We start from the raw sequence: 14,593 nt of genomic DNA, 5'->3' as shown, positions 1-14,593 counted from the left end.
TGCTCTCACACGGATTTACTTGGGACTTTTGTGACAGAAGAGAACTCAGTGAATGGGGGAAATAAACCTTACATTTTCTGCTGACAAGTTTCATGATAGCACAAGTAGTTCACACTGGCCAGATGGCTCCCCCTACTGCGGACACAGTAGTATCACAGGCATCATGCAAAAAGTTATACCAGGTCAAAAATTTGTGGTGGGCAGCCTGGCTCTATTTGATCAACTGAATCATTTTGCTCAGCTCACCAGAAAATGAGCCAGCTCTTTTCTATCCCTATTGGATCCCTATAAAATATGTGTTCAAAAGCAGGTGAATACAATATGTTAAAATAATGCAATCCTGATGCAGTTGAAACCTTGCCCAAATGCAGGAAACCTATGGCGTAGCATTTTTCGGGGTGGATATTTAGGCTATGTTCACACATTGCGTTTTTTCAGCATTTTTTGATGCAAATTTTCAGCTGCGTTTTACTGTACCAGCAAAGTCTATGAGATTCCAGAAATCTCATGCACACGGCTTGGTTTTTGTTTCATCATTATTTTGTGCTTTGCATGTTGTTGCTTTTTGCAGAATAGAGCATGTCATTTCTTTCAGCGTTTTTCACCCATTGGAAGTAATGTCTGGTGAAAAAATGTTGAAAAAACGCACCAAAAACGCAGGAGTCCGTTTTTTCAGCGTTTTTTTGTGACAAAAAACTGATGAAATGGAATGAGATTTATTTTTTTTTCACTGAACTTCATGTACATGCATAAAGAGAAAAAAGGACTGTGAAAAAAAAAACGCAGCAAAAATACAAGCAAAATCCTGAACAAACCTTCCTGGCAAGAGATCAGGTTTTGCTGCAGAAAAAAATGCTGAAAAAAAGCCTAGTGTGAACATACCCTTAGGGTTTTGGTGACATCAGTAGTCAGACTGTAGCGGTCATTAGGGTGCTGGCTCTCATCATCATTCACATAAAGGAGCTGGATCTGTGTGCCGGCTCATCCGATGCACATACACAAGTGAAATGGTGTGAGAAAAAGAGGAATGATGGTGGCGTCTTATCCAGTAGAGAAGTCGTTGTATGGCTAAAGCTTTATTAGAGGTGTAAAAGCAAGATGTTTCGGAGGCGCACAGGCCATTTCTTCAGGTACATAACACCAATATTTACACCTCCAATAAAGCATTACCCCTACATCGACTTCTCTACTGGATAAGGCGCCGACCATCATTCCTCTTTTTACCTCTCCACTTCACTTGCAACTGAATTCCAGGAAGAACCATTGGTGAGGAGTAGTCAGGACGCCATCCATCCATTCATGTATATCCTTCTCTAGATGTTCTGCTCCTAGTATAATGCTAACAGCTGAGAGTCTTTTAACTCTCTCCTTCTCATCTTTTTTACTTAACCCTCCGTCACATACAATATCTGTTCTAACGAGTTCACATACAATGTGACTGTCAGGCGCAGGCTAGAAAAATACCTATAATATCTAATGTTTGCAATTTCAGTGCTCTAAAAGTGATCAGTGACCTTCATAGGGATGTAATAAAAGAGACTACACATAATCAGGTGCAAAAAAAACCATTTACTTAACATAAAACTAATAACTCTGAAATACAAACATTTCAAAACTCCCGCCAAATAGTCCCCAGTTCGACTCTGTCCAAAAACTCTACAAAGAAAATTTATGGAAACAAACTTAATTTTAAGGTACCTTAAGTACTATTAAACACATATTCAATCAGAATTAGATCCTGAAGTTTCCCCAGAAAAATTACACTTGCAGAGCAAAGAGCAAGAATTACACATCATTTTTGCATGTGTCAGGCAGATTGCATTATGACATTTGTGACATTCATAATTAGAAAGCCTTCTGATTCCGCTTTCCGTGGTGCAGGTGGTGCATCTCCTTCTTTTGGGAGGTGGTGCAGGTGGTGCATTTTCACTATCATCTTCTGGGCGGAATCTTTTGAGCTGAACTTGAAGGCGAGAGGGGATACCGATTGTTTTCATACTTCTCCTCCGTAGCTCTCCAAGCACTAGTTCATGGGCCAATTTTTTCAGATAGAATCGTCTACGGAGTGGTTCAAGCTTGTTTTCAAGGTAAATGACTTGTGAATTTATACCACCCAAATTCAACATAGCAAAAAATATGACCATAGGCCAGCGTTTGGTGTTTCTGCTGACGTTGAAAGTTGAGCACATCTGATCAGCTGTATCAACACCCCCTTTGGTTGCATTATAAAATGTAATTATCTCCGGGTTTTTTGTGCCTCAGTCCCAGGATCGATGGCATCATCATCATGAAGTGTTGATAGAAGAAGTACAATTTTTTTTGCTTGTGGTACATAGGAAACCAAAACCTTTCCATTATGGAATGCCAACATACTGCTGTACTGTTGTCTCCCTTTCACACTTACAAACTGTGTAGGCAATTCTTTTTTATTTTTTCTTACAGTTCTGACATATGAAAGCTTCTGCATTTTCACATAATCAATCAGATCACAATTTGAAAACCAATTGTCAGCTGTTATATTGCGACCCGATCCAAATAAGGGCTCAGCCAGTCTTTTTACAACATCACTGGGTTTGTTGCTGACACAGTAAGGACCTTCTGGTTGTTTTCCTGCATAAACTTCCAGGTTGTAAGTGTAGGTCTTACTGGCATCAACAAGGGCATACATTTTTATTCCATATTTGTTAGGCTTTGATGGAATATATTGACGAAAGGCACATTTACCACGAAAACCAGGGAGCATTTCGTCAATAGTGAGATTCTCCCCAGGGCAATAGCTTTTTTTTTTACAGTTTTCAACAAATTTTTGGAATATATCACGAATTGGAGCAAGTCGGTCATGTGTTTTACGTTCGGTTCGGGTAGTTCTGTCATCAAACCGAAGGCAACGAATTAGAAGCTTGAATCTGTTTATGGACATAACAAGGCCAAATTTTTCAACTCCATCCCCATCTTTACTCCAAAGTTCCTCCAAACTTTGTCTATTTGCCCTATAAGCTCCTGCAAGGTATAATAATCCAAAAAAAGCACGCAGTTCTATTTCATCTGTGGCCTTGATGGTTCTGTTGCAGATGAACTTGTCCTTTATAATGTCTATATATTGGTTGGTATATGTGACAATAGAGTCCAGAATGTCATCTGTGAATAAACTATTCCAGCATTCAACTGCAGTTTTTGCATTACTTGCAGTTCCTATAACTGCAGGAAGGTGAGTAATAATGTTTTGAGGTTCCCTACGTTTTTTCTGGAGTGGCTTCTTGTTCCATTGTTTTTTTTTATCTTTTCCCATATAATAAGATTCTACATCTTCATCCTCATCACTGTCACCATCTTGCTCTGTTTCAGAATCCACTTCACATACTTCCACCTCATCATGAGAATCAATCTCACTTTCCTCTCCTAAATCCTCATTCAGTGTGGGGTCTGCATCATCTAACAGCATGTTTGTTACTTCCTCAACATCAAGGTTTTTTGATAAATTGTACATTTTCCTCTCCATTTCAGCAGATAATCTGAAGCAAGAGAAGGAATATGTGTTAGGGAACTACTGTATATGCTTGAGCAGCACACTTTCTTTTTTAATCTGCCTTATTTCTATGAAATATCCTCACACTTTGTGCTATACATTCATAAAACAAGCTAAATAAACAATTGTGATGAATAAAAACATAAAATACCAACCTTATTGAGTGTGACGTGTTCACATACAATGAGCCTGAGAGATTAGCGCAGTTATATCTGTCCTCCTGAAGCTCTGCAATCCAACTGTGGTATGAGGTTTCACAGAGCTGCTAGAGACAGGAGACTACCTGGAGGGAGGGCATTTCCTCACAATCTGGTGAGGAAGGAGAAATGAAAGTAAAAGAGATGTGCCCGTCAGGCCTATTGTATGTGACAGAGGGTCAATAGCTCGACACCCATACACAGGCTTGCACATCTTGGCCACTGGGACCAAAGGATAAGGCATTCAACATGACTTATATTTTTTTCCTCCGACATCCATCAAGAAAGAGTTGAGAAACCCCCAAACACATCAACGAGATCGACCAACACTATTCGAATGTGTTTGGCCGGGTTTAGACAAGGCTCACAAACACTTTTTGAAGAGTTGAGGGATTTTTGGGTTTCAGCTAAATGTGTGCAGCTACTCTGTGACTGCAAATTGCTAAACCCTGACAGTGTGCATTGTGCACACTGTCAGGATTCCACTCTACTGCCTTCATGAGCAGTCGTCACGAGACCGCAAGTATGTGATTTGCAAATTGTATACTTGCAGTCACATTACAACTGCTCAACCAGGCAAAAGAGTGTTCACTGTCAGGATTCAGCAATAGATGAAATTCATAGGAACAATAGTAGGAAGAGCAATATATATCATATATCAATCACAATAATACAATAATAAGCTCCTACCATATATTAGGACTTAATGTCATGGGCAATCGCCAAACAACCATAACAAAGAAAGAACCGAAAAAGGACGATCTAGAGGCCAAAATATAAAACTACAATAATCTTTATTAGTTTCAATAATCAATCACAGGGCATGGAAGTGAACAAAGCACAGTACAAATGGCTATGCATAGAGACGCACAGCAGTGAAGATACATAGTAAAAGCAATACGTTTAAGAGTATAAATTGTATATACGTATACACCCCTTACAAATCAAGGAAAATATAAGAATGAACATGTATAAATCTGTCTTAGACTTATTAGTCTGTCTCAAACTGCCGCACAGAATTCTACGCCCATCCCCTCCACTTGGTCACTACTTTCAGGTGTCTGGTTGATATAGGTAGGCTCTTACTTATATGGGTATACATGTGGACCTGAGTTTGCAGTATCAATTCACCCTATAATTATAGGCTAGTGTGTGGGTACAAATAGCCTTGCACATACTGAAGTGGTTCCTCATTACCCCTAAGAGTGACATATCATACTAAGACAGATTTATACTTGTTCATGCTTATATTTTCCTTGATTTGTAAGGGGTGTATACGTATATACAATTTATACTCTTAAACTTATTGCTTTTACTATGCATCTTCACTGCTGTGCGTCTCTATGCATAGCCATTTGTACTGTGCTTTGTTCACTTCCATGCCCTGTGATTGATTATTGAAACTAATAAAGTTTATTGTAGTTTATATTTTGGCCTCTAGATCGTCCTTTTTTCGGTTCTTTCTTTGTTTGTTAGGATTCAGCAATGCAGTGACTGCGGAAATTTAACTGAAGCCCTGAAAAACCCTTAATCTGTTAAAAAAAAAACCACGATATGTGCATGAACTTAGTCTAAATCTGGCCAAACAAATTCAGTCACATAAAGGGTCTGTAAAAATTTAGCTGAAGCCCAGAAAACCACTTTGTTGTAAAATGATTGTTAAACTCGTGAAAAATAAATGGAATTTTTCATTTTATTGTGTTTATTTATCCATTATTAGTAAGATGTAGTTGGCTGGTCTAAGAAAGCTATTAAACAACTGCTGATCAGCAATCAAGAAGTCGATCGACAGTCGCTTAATGCCACAAGTCAGGTTGTGTAAATCCATATAAAATGCATGCCATCTTGTAGAACTAAAGAAATGATCTAGGGAAGACCCCTGTACGTGTTGGAGGCAATCAGAACCACCCGTAGCCTAAAAAAGGAGTTAAAGGGGAGCTGTCAGCAGGATCTACCCTCCTAAACCGTCTATATGGACATGGTCATAGGAAGTTGAATAAAATGATACCTTGATATCTGCGATCCGATGTCTTATTCCGGAGACATTCGTGTTTTTCTTATATGTAAATGAGTTTATTTTCACGTGTACTATTGACTTACAGTATGAAATAAAAATTAAAACGACTGTTACTCTTTAATCATTTAAGAAGAGGCGCTAAAGATGTTTTACATCTTAATCTGGATTCAAATAAGAACTGCTCCCTAAACAGTAAGGTAGATTATCCCTAGATAAAGTATCCATCGCTCTTCATTCCAGATACAGGAAAGGTTTACAATGAACATGAAGACCGCTGGTAGTTTCCATGATGGAGATCAGTATCAGGTGGATTTGGATTGTAGAGAAGGGTGAATCCAAAACCTTGACAGTCTGTTTAAGGCCACGTTCACACGTTCAGTATTTAGTCAGTATTTTACCCCAGTATTTGTAAGTCAAAACCAGGAGTAGAACAATCAGAGGAAAAGTATAATAGAAACACGTCACCACTTCTGTATTTATCACCCACTCCTGGTTTTGGCTTACAAATACTGATGTAAAATACTGATCAAACACTGAACGTGTGAATGTGGCCTAACAGTAAATGTTGAAGGGATCGGAAGGTCCTAGAAAGGATGAGGGATTAAATGGGTGATACAAAGTCATAATTAGGCAATTAGGAGTGGCTATCAACAAACAAGTGAAATCCCACTACATGTTCAACAATGAAAAGAGGTAATAAGCCAAGAAGAACAATGACAGAAAGCTTTATTTAGGTATTTGTTTAGATGGGACAAAGATTTATTCCCCTAATACAAACAGCCACTACCTATAAAATGTATAAAATGTAATGTAACTTACATTCTGGTATACCTTATGTAAATATAGTACTGCTATACTACCCACTGTTCTGCTATATGTTACATGCACATATCATATATACATTGCTTACACACATACATATACACACATAATACATGTATGCATACTAGACACACATATATATATGTGTAGAAAATACACACATACACAGTACATAACTAAAGCACATATTCATACAAAGATTTATCCCCCTTATACACACAGCCACCACCTATAAAATGTAATGTAACTTACATACTGGTATACTGTATATTGTTGCTATACTATCCACTAATATTGTTCTACAATATTATACATGCACATATACATTGGTTACACACATAAATATACACACATATTACACATACATTTATGTACATTAAAAACACATACACACACACATATAGAAAATGCACACATACACATTATGCAAAACCCACATATTCATACACATTATACACATGGCTCAGGTTTATTGATACACAATACACACCTACATACACACATTACACGCAAGTATACAACAATGAGCAAAAAGTGGCAAAATGTGATATATAGATTAAAAATGAACTTTTATTCGATTGTTTTAAAAAATCATGATGAATAAAAATAGAATATAAAGTATAAAGAAGAAGCAATGGCGAGTCTTACAAAAGGTACTCAGCCGCCTAAAGAAAGCACATCTGTGGAACAGGTTACACTTCTAATATGGTTCCTTTTAACCTAGGAACATAGCAGGCCACAGTTACATAACACACTGGACCACCACTTTAATTTCAGCTAAGTGGTTTTAGTCCGAGTCAAAAAAGGGGCTGTCATACGATGAATGTTTCCATAGGTATATATCAAAGTATTTAAATAGACAGTCATGTATTTAAAGCTCTCCTACACCCATACTATTAACTCAAAGATGGGTGAGAGCAAAAAAGATAGACCAATTGTAAATGGTACTCAGCCGCCTAAACAAGGTACATCTGTGGAACAGGTTACGCTTCTAATATAGTTCCTTTTAGCCTAGGAACATAACGGGCCACAGTTACATAGCACTCTAGACTACCACTTCAATTAACACTAAGTGGTTTTAGTCCGAATCAAAAAGGGGCTGTCATACAATAAATGTCTTCATAGGTATACATCGAAGTATTTAAACAGACAGTCATGCATTAGAACTCTCCTACACCCATACTATTAACTCAGAGATGGGTGAGGGAAAAAAAAAAAAGGAAAGGACTGATTGTATTATAGAGTCTGGATGTGACATAAAGAAATTGGTGAATTATTAATACATGGAACAATCTCACCGTTAAGATGTCACTATCATCGCTGATGACTCATGTCTGTGCAGTTTTGGGGCAAACCCTTTGGATGTGACTTTAACCAGCCGAGTGCAGGACTCCTTTCATCTGGCAAAAAGGTTACAAACCAACAGGGTAAGGAGCGCCCTCCCGAAGCGTTTCCTCATCTCATTGATTCATCAGGGGAGAGAGCGGTGGTATCGATGGGTCTATCAGCCCGAAAATGAAAATTCCACGGTTGCTGAGTAGTGCCCGCGCTTCTTTTAAATGTACCGGTATTACCGCCCTGCAGCGGCAACGTCACTTCCGGTTTCGGCCCCTCGACTTCCGGTGTTTGGAGCGCATGAGCCGGCAAGTGACACGCAAGCGTCGCTTCCGATGACGTCGACAGCTGGTCGAGTGGACGCTTGCGGTGTTGTGATGGTAACATGATATAGAACGCCCAAACCCGGCTACAGGGTGACGGGTAAGTATCATCTACGGCGAGTCTATCAGGTCACCTATTAGAATAATGCCGGTATTAGATTATGTGGACTATGGCTTTCGGCCGTGTAGAGGAAGAATAATAGGGGGAAATTGGAGGAGAGGTCCAATACTGATGGAGTCCACTAGGTATGTATACGTGGGCCCCCACTCCACAGAGCAGCGTTCTATATCATGTTACCATCACAACACCGCAAGCGTCCACTCGACCAGCTGTCGACGTCATCGGAAGCGACGCTTGCGTGTCACTTGCCGGCTCATGCGCTCCAAACACCGGAAGTCGAGGGGCCGAAACCGGAAGTGACGTTGCCGCTGCAGGGCGGTAATACCGGTACATTTAAAAGAAGCGCGGGCACTACTCAGCAACCGTGGAATTTTCATTTTCGGGCTGATAGACCCATCGATACCACCGCTCTCTCCCCTGATGAATCAATGAGATGAGGAAACGCTTCGGGAGGGCGCTCCTTACCCTGTTGGTTTGTAACCTTTTTGCCAGATGAAAGGAGTCCTGCACTCGGCTGGTTAAAGTCACATCCAAAGGGTTTGCCCCAAAACTGCACAGACATGAGTCATCAGCGATGATAGTGACATCTTAACGGTGAGATTGTTCCATGTATTAATAATTCACCAATTTCTTTATGTCACATCCAGACTCTATAATACAATCAGTCCTTTCCTTTTTTTTTTTTCCCTCACCCATCTCTGAGTTAATAGTATGGGTGTAGGAGAGTTCTAATGCATGACTGTCTGTTTAAATACTTCGATGTATACCTATGAAGACATTTATTGTATGACAGCCCCTTTTTGATTCGGACTAAAACCACTTAGTGTTAATTGAAGTGGTAGTCTAGAGTGCTATGTAACTGTGGCCCGTTATGTTCCTAGGCTAAAAGGAACTATATTAGAAGCGTAACCTGTTCCACAGATGTACCTTGTTTAGGCGGCTGAGTACCATTTACAATTGGTCTATCTTTTTTGCTCTCACCCATCTTTGAGTTAATAGTATGGGTGTAGGAGAGCTTTAAATACATGACTGTCTATTTAAATACTTTGATATATACCTATGGAAACATTCATCGTATGACAGCCCCTTTTTTGACTCGGACTAAAACCACTTAGCTGAAATTAAAGTGGTGGTCCAGTGTGTTATGTAACTGTGGCCTGCTATGTTCCTAGGTTAAAAGGAACCATATTAGAAGTGTAACCTGTTCCACAGATGTGCTTTCTTTAGGCGGCTGAGTACCTTTTGTAAGACTCGCCATTGCTTCTTCTTTATACTTTATATTCTATTTTTATTCATCATGATTTTTTAAAACAATCGAATAAAAGTTCATTTTTAATCTATATATCACATTTTGCCACTTATTGCTCATTGTTCTATTAAATACCTGTGGTTTTTATCCCTTTGCTGACATTAACACACAAGTATACACCATAAGCACACATTATACATATACACAAACACATTACATACATATTACATCCACTCCAGATCTCTATATAACTGTGCCCAGGGCACAGATGGAAATAATGTCTCACATGGGACGGCTTAATTGCTTTGCATATTGATAAAGTCAATGTCTACAAAGCGTCCTGTAGCCCATTAAATACATTGTAGTTGAGGATGTTTTAAGTGGTGAAGTCTCTATGTTGCTCATTAGTGGGTAAAAGTGCAAAAAAATGAGGATGACAGAATGATACAGTTCTGTATTGCTGAGTACTTTTTTTTGGGGAGTTTTGGAGAGAATATACTTTAAGTAATATTTTCCAGAAGAATGATCTATATTTAATACTTTTCACCTTCTATCTTTGTGAAATGTCCCTTACCAGGTGTTATATGTAGAACAAAGATGTATAATAAAATTCAGCTCCTTGACGTGATCCCTGGTAAGTGGACACAAGCACCAGCTGGATGTGCTACATATCCTATAATCTGCACTTGCTGCATTATCGCAAACCCCGGGAATTACAGGTGTTGGATTCACGTCTCCTCTAATACATTATCGCTGGCACAGACACTAAATAATCCTGTCTGCACAAACACTTTGAACTTGCCACCTCCTATCTTACAGTCTTTGGCATGAATTATTGTATCCAGATGGCTGGTTTGGAAAAGCTAAAATGAACTTGAATTTTACAGAACAGAAGCTTCTCCTCATCCACCTGAAGCCACGTATGGGTGAAAAGGGCAGCGGGGCCCTGGATGCAGGAATGTGAGAGGTATGAAAGATGAATAATCAAATCTGACAATTAATTAAAGAATTGCCTTCTGATCGCGGCTCTTGGACATTTATAGCTACAGTCACATTTTAGGAAAGTTCTGTCTTACTGGATTCTGTCTACAAATCTGGAGCATGAAAACGAAACCGCGGAGCGAAGAATCTGTTATAAATATTTTGCCTTGAATCAACTTTTTTTTTTTTGTTTTCACAACAGAAACTGGAAAAAATATGAGGTCACTGGCTTGGTTGTTTCTTAGCTACCTTTATGCAGAAAGAAGAGGACTTGAACTCTAGTGCCTCCTATTGTGGATGTGACAATCCTAAAAGCCAATATTGACCCTTTAACAATCCTTGCTACATGATTTAGGATAAGAAACCAAACCAGACACTCCATTTGCAGACACATGCTTCAGGACGTTTACCCCTCATCAGTGCAAAGCAGGAGATCTGATTTGGGTAGGTGAGAGACCTCTGGCTAGGGGAACATTTTTTCCTTGTGTAGAGTGCCAAGTCGGCACAAGGAGATGTATAGGCTATGCAATGCTCCTCTGGGTAAATTTTAGGATTACTACATCCAATAGGTGGCGCTAGAGTTCCAGTTCTCTTCCTCTATGAAGAGGCTATTGCATGTTTAGATTCCCAGGGGAATATGGCATGGCCTATAAGTCTCACTATGCCAGCTTGGCACTCATCACAAGGACAAATGTACCCATTTAGATACCTTTATAACACTGTATGACAGATAGAATCCTCCATAATAAAGATGCCGGCCATAGATGTCTCCATAAATGTGTCAGCCAAAGACTCTTTCTGCAGTGTCAGCCAGAGATGCTTCCTATCGTGCCTGCAATGGTGGCAATGGTGCTGGTCTTGTTTAAATCAGAAGTTTTGGGTGCTGACAACATGTAACTGTCAGGCCTGCTAGGTATAAAGGTGGTCTAAAAATCTATGGAGAAATGGTGAATAATGAGAGGCCAGAATTGCAAGTGGTCGTATGTATTGATAACAATCTGCTGCCATGTCATAGATAGTAATGTGGTTGTATCCTGAAGAAGAGGTTGGATAACCTCGAAATGCGTAGATTCGCACCATGAAATAAAAATAGTCTTTATCCTTATTGATCCTTCGAATCCTACATGTGTTCATTGTTGCAATTGCAACAATACAAGGTGAGTAAACTCCCCTTGTTTTACATCCTTCTATCACGGATAAAACCCTATTTGCGCTATTTTCTTCCCAGTCTTTTCAGTGCTTCATTATTGATACATCCATATGCAAGAGATTAACAGCAGAAAAGGCAACAGTATTTACCTGACCAGATCACAGAAACTAATGCACTAACAGGCCGGACTGGTCAACAGCAGAACAGGAGAATCCTCCGTTGGGCCCCTATGCAGGAGAGAGCCACTTACCCCCAGCATGAGCAGTATTTGGCCCAATACACTAATTCACTGTGTACAGACAAAAGAAGGATCTCATCATTCATTCAACAAACTACCTAGTTTATTCTTATATAGAAGCAGAGGTAAATTTGTGAAAGAGGGTAATATATTATTTGCATGAAGCTGAACAGTGGCCCCCAAGTAAATGTTACTGGTGGGCTCTTGCCACCCCCGTCCGACATTGATCAGCCCCCATTGGTAAAGGTGGAGGCAACATAGGTGCAAAATACTGATGAGACAACCAGGAACACAATCAACAAATGAAGATAATGGCTAGATAAGGCTCGAAGAAAACGCAGGAAGTACAAGCGGCTTGTTGGCAAACATCTATAAAGTGCTATCACAAGACGAACAGCACAGCGAAAAGCAGAACAGGAAAATAGGATATACACTAAGCAGAGTTACAGGTTTACTGTTACTTTGCAAGAATATTTTAAAGTTAACCTCTTTAAATATGGTGACGACAGCCATTTGTGAGCACAGTCAATTGGACTATACCCCCATCCTGGTATTTATGTCCCTCATTTTGGCCCCATCCTGTATATATGTTTCCCACCCTGGTATATATATCTCCCAGCCCAAAATATATGTGTCCCATCCTGGTATATATGTGTCCCATCCTGGTATATATGTCTCCCATCCTAGTATATATGTCCCCCATCCTGGTATATATGTTCCCCATTCTGGTATATATGTCTCCCACCCTGGTTTATATGTCCCCCATCCTGGTATATATGTTCCCCATTCTGATATATATGTCTCCCATCCTGGTATATATGTTCCCCATCCTGGTATATATGTTCCCCATTCTGCTATATATGTCTCCCATCCTGGTATATATGTTCCCCATTCTGGTATATATGTCTCCCATCCTGGTATATATGTCCCCCATCCTGGTATATATGTTCCCCATTCTGGTATATATGTCTCCCACCCTGGTTTATATGTCCCTCATCCTGGTATATATGTTCCCCATTCTGATATATATGTCTCCCATCCTGGTATATATGTTCCCCATCCTGGTATATATGTTCCCCATTCTGCTATATATGTCTCCCATCCTGGTATATATTCCCCATTCTGGTATATATATCTCCCATTCTGGTATATATGTCTCCCATCCTTGTATATATGTCGCCCATCCTGGTATATATGTTCCCCATTCTGGTATATATGTCTCCCATCCTGGTTTATATGTCCTCCATCCCGGTATATATGTCTACCATCCTGGTATACTGTATATGTCCCCCATCCTGGTAGATATGTTCCCCATTCTGATATATATGTTCCCCATTCTGGTATATATGTCCCCCATCCTGGTATATATGTTCCCCATCCTGATATACTGTATATGTCCCCCATCCTGATATATATGTTCCCCATCCTGGTATATATGTCCCCCATCCTGGTATATATGTTCCCCATTCTGGTATATATGTTCCCCATTCTGGTATACTGTATATGTCTCCCATCCTGGTATATATGTTCCCCATCCTGGTATATATGTTCCCCATCCTGGTATATATGTCTCCCATTCTGGTATATATGTCTCCCATCCTGGTATATATGTCCCCCATCCTGGTATATATGTTCCCCATTCTGATATATATGTCTACCATTCTGGTATATATGTCCCCCATCCTGGTATATATGTTCCCCATTCTGGTATATATGTCTCCCATTCTGGTATATATGTCTCCCATCCTGGTATATATGTCCCCCATCCTGGTATATATGTTCCCCATTCTGGTATATATGTCCCCCATCCTGGTATATATGTTCCCCATTCTGGTATATATGTCTCCCATCCTGGTTTATATGTCCTACATCCTGGTATATATGTCTCCCATCCTGGTATACTGTATATGTCCCCCATCCTGGTAGATATGTTCCCCATTCTGATATATATGTCTCCCATCCTGGTTTATATGTCCCCCATCCTGGTATATATGTTAGCCATCCTGGTATATATGTCCCCCATCCTGGTATATATGTTCCCCATTCTAGTATACTGTATGTCCTCCATCCTGGTATATATGTTCCCCATCCTGATATATATGTCCCCCATCCTGGTATATATGTTCCCCATTCTGGTATACTGTATATGTCCCCCATCCTGATATATATGCCCCCCATCCTGGTATATATGTCCCCCATCCTGGTATATATGTTCCCCATTCTAGTATACTGTACATGTCCCCCATCCTGGTATATATGTTCCCCATTCTGGTATACTGTATGTCCTCCATCCTGGTATATATGTTCCCCATCCTGGTATATATGTTCCCCATTCTGATATACTGTATATGTCCCCCCATCCTGATATATATGTCCCCCATCCTGGTATATATGTCCCCCATCCTGGTATATATTTTCCCCATTCTGGTACACTGTATATGTCCCCCATCCTGGTATATATGTTCCCCATCCTGGTATATATGTCACCCATCCTGGTATATATGTTCCCGATCCTGGTATACTGTATATGCCCCCCATCCTGGTATACATGTTCTCCATCCTGGTATATATGTTTCCCATCCTGGTATATATGTCCCCCTTCCTGGTATATATGTTGCCCATTCTGGTATACTG

The sequence above is a fragment of the Phyllobates terribilis genome, unplaced genomic scaffold (genome assembly GCF_046119375.1).
Source record: "Phyllobates terribilis strain yellow unplaced genomic scaffold, ASM4611937v1 Scaffold_4__5_contigs__length_816908805, whole genome shotgun sequence".
NCBI classification, from domain to species: Eukaryota; Metazoa; Chordata; class Amphibia; order Anura; family Dendrobatidae; genus Phyllobates; species Phyllobates terribilis.
This window is presented reverse-complemented; position numbering follows the sequence as displayed.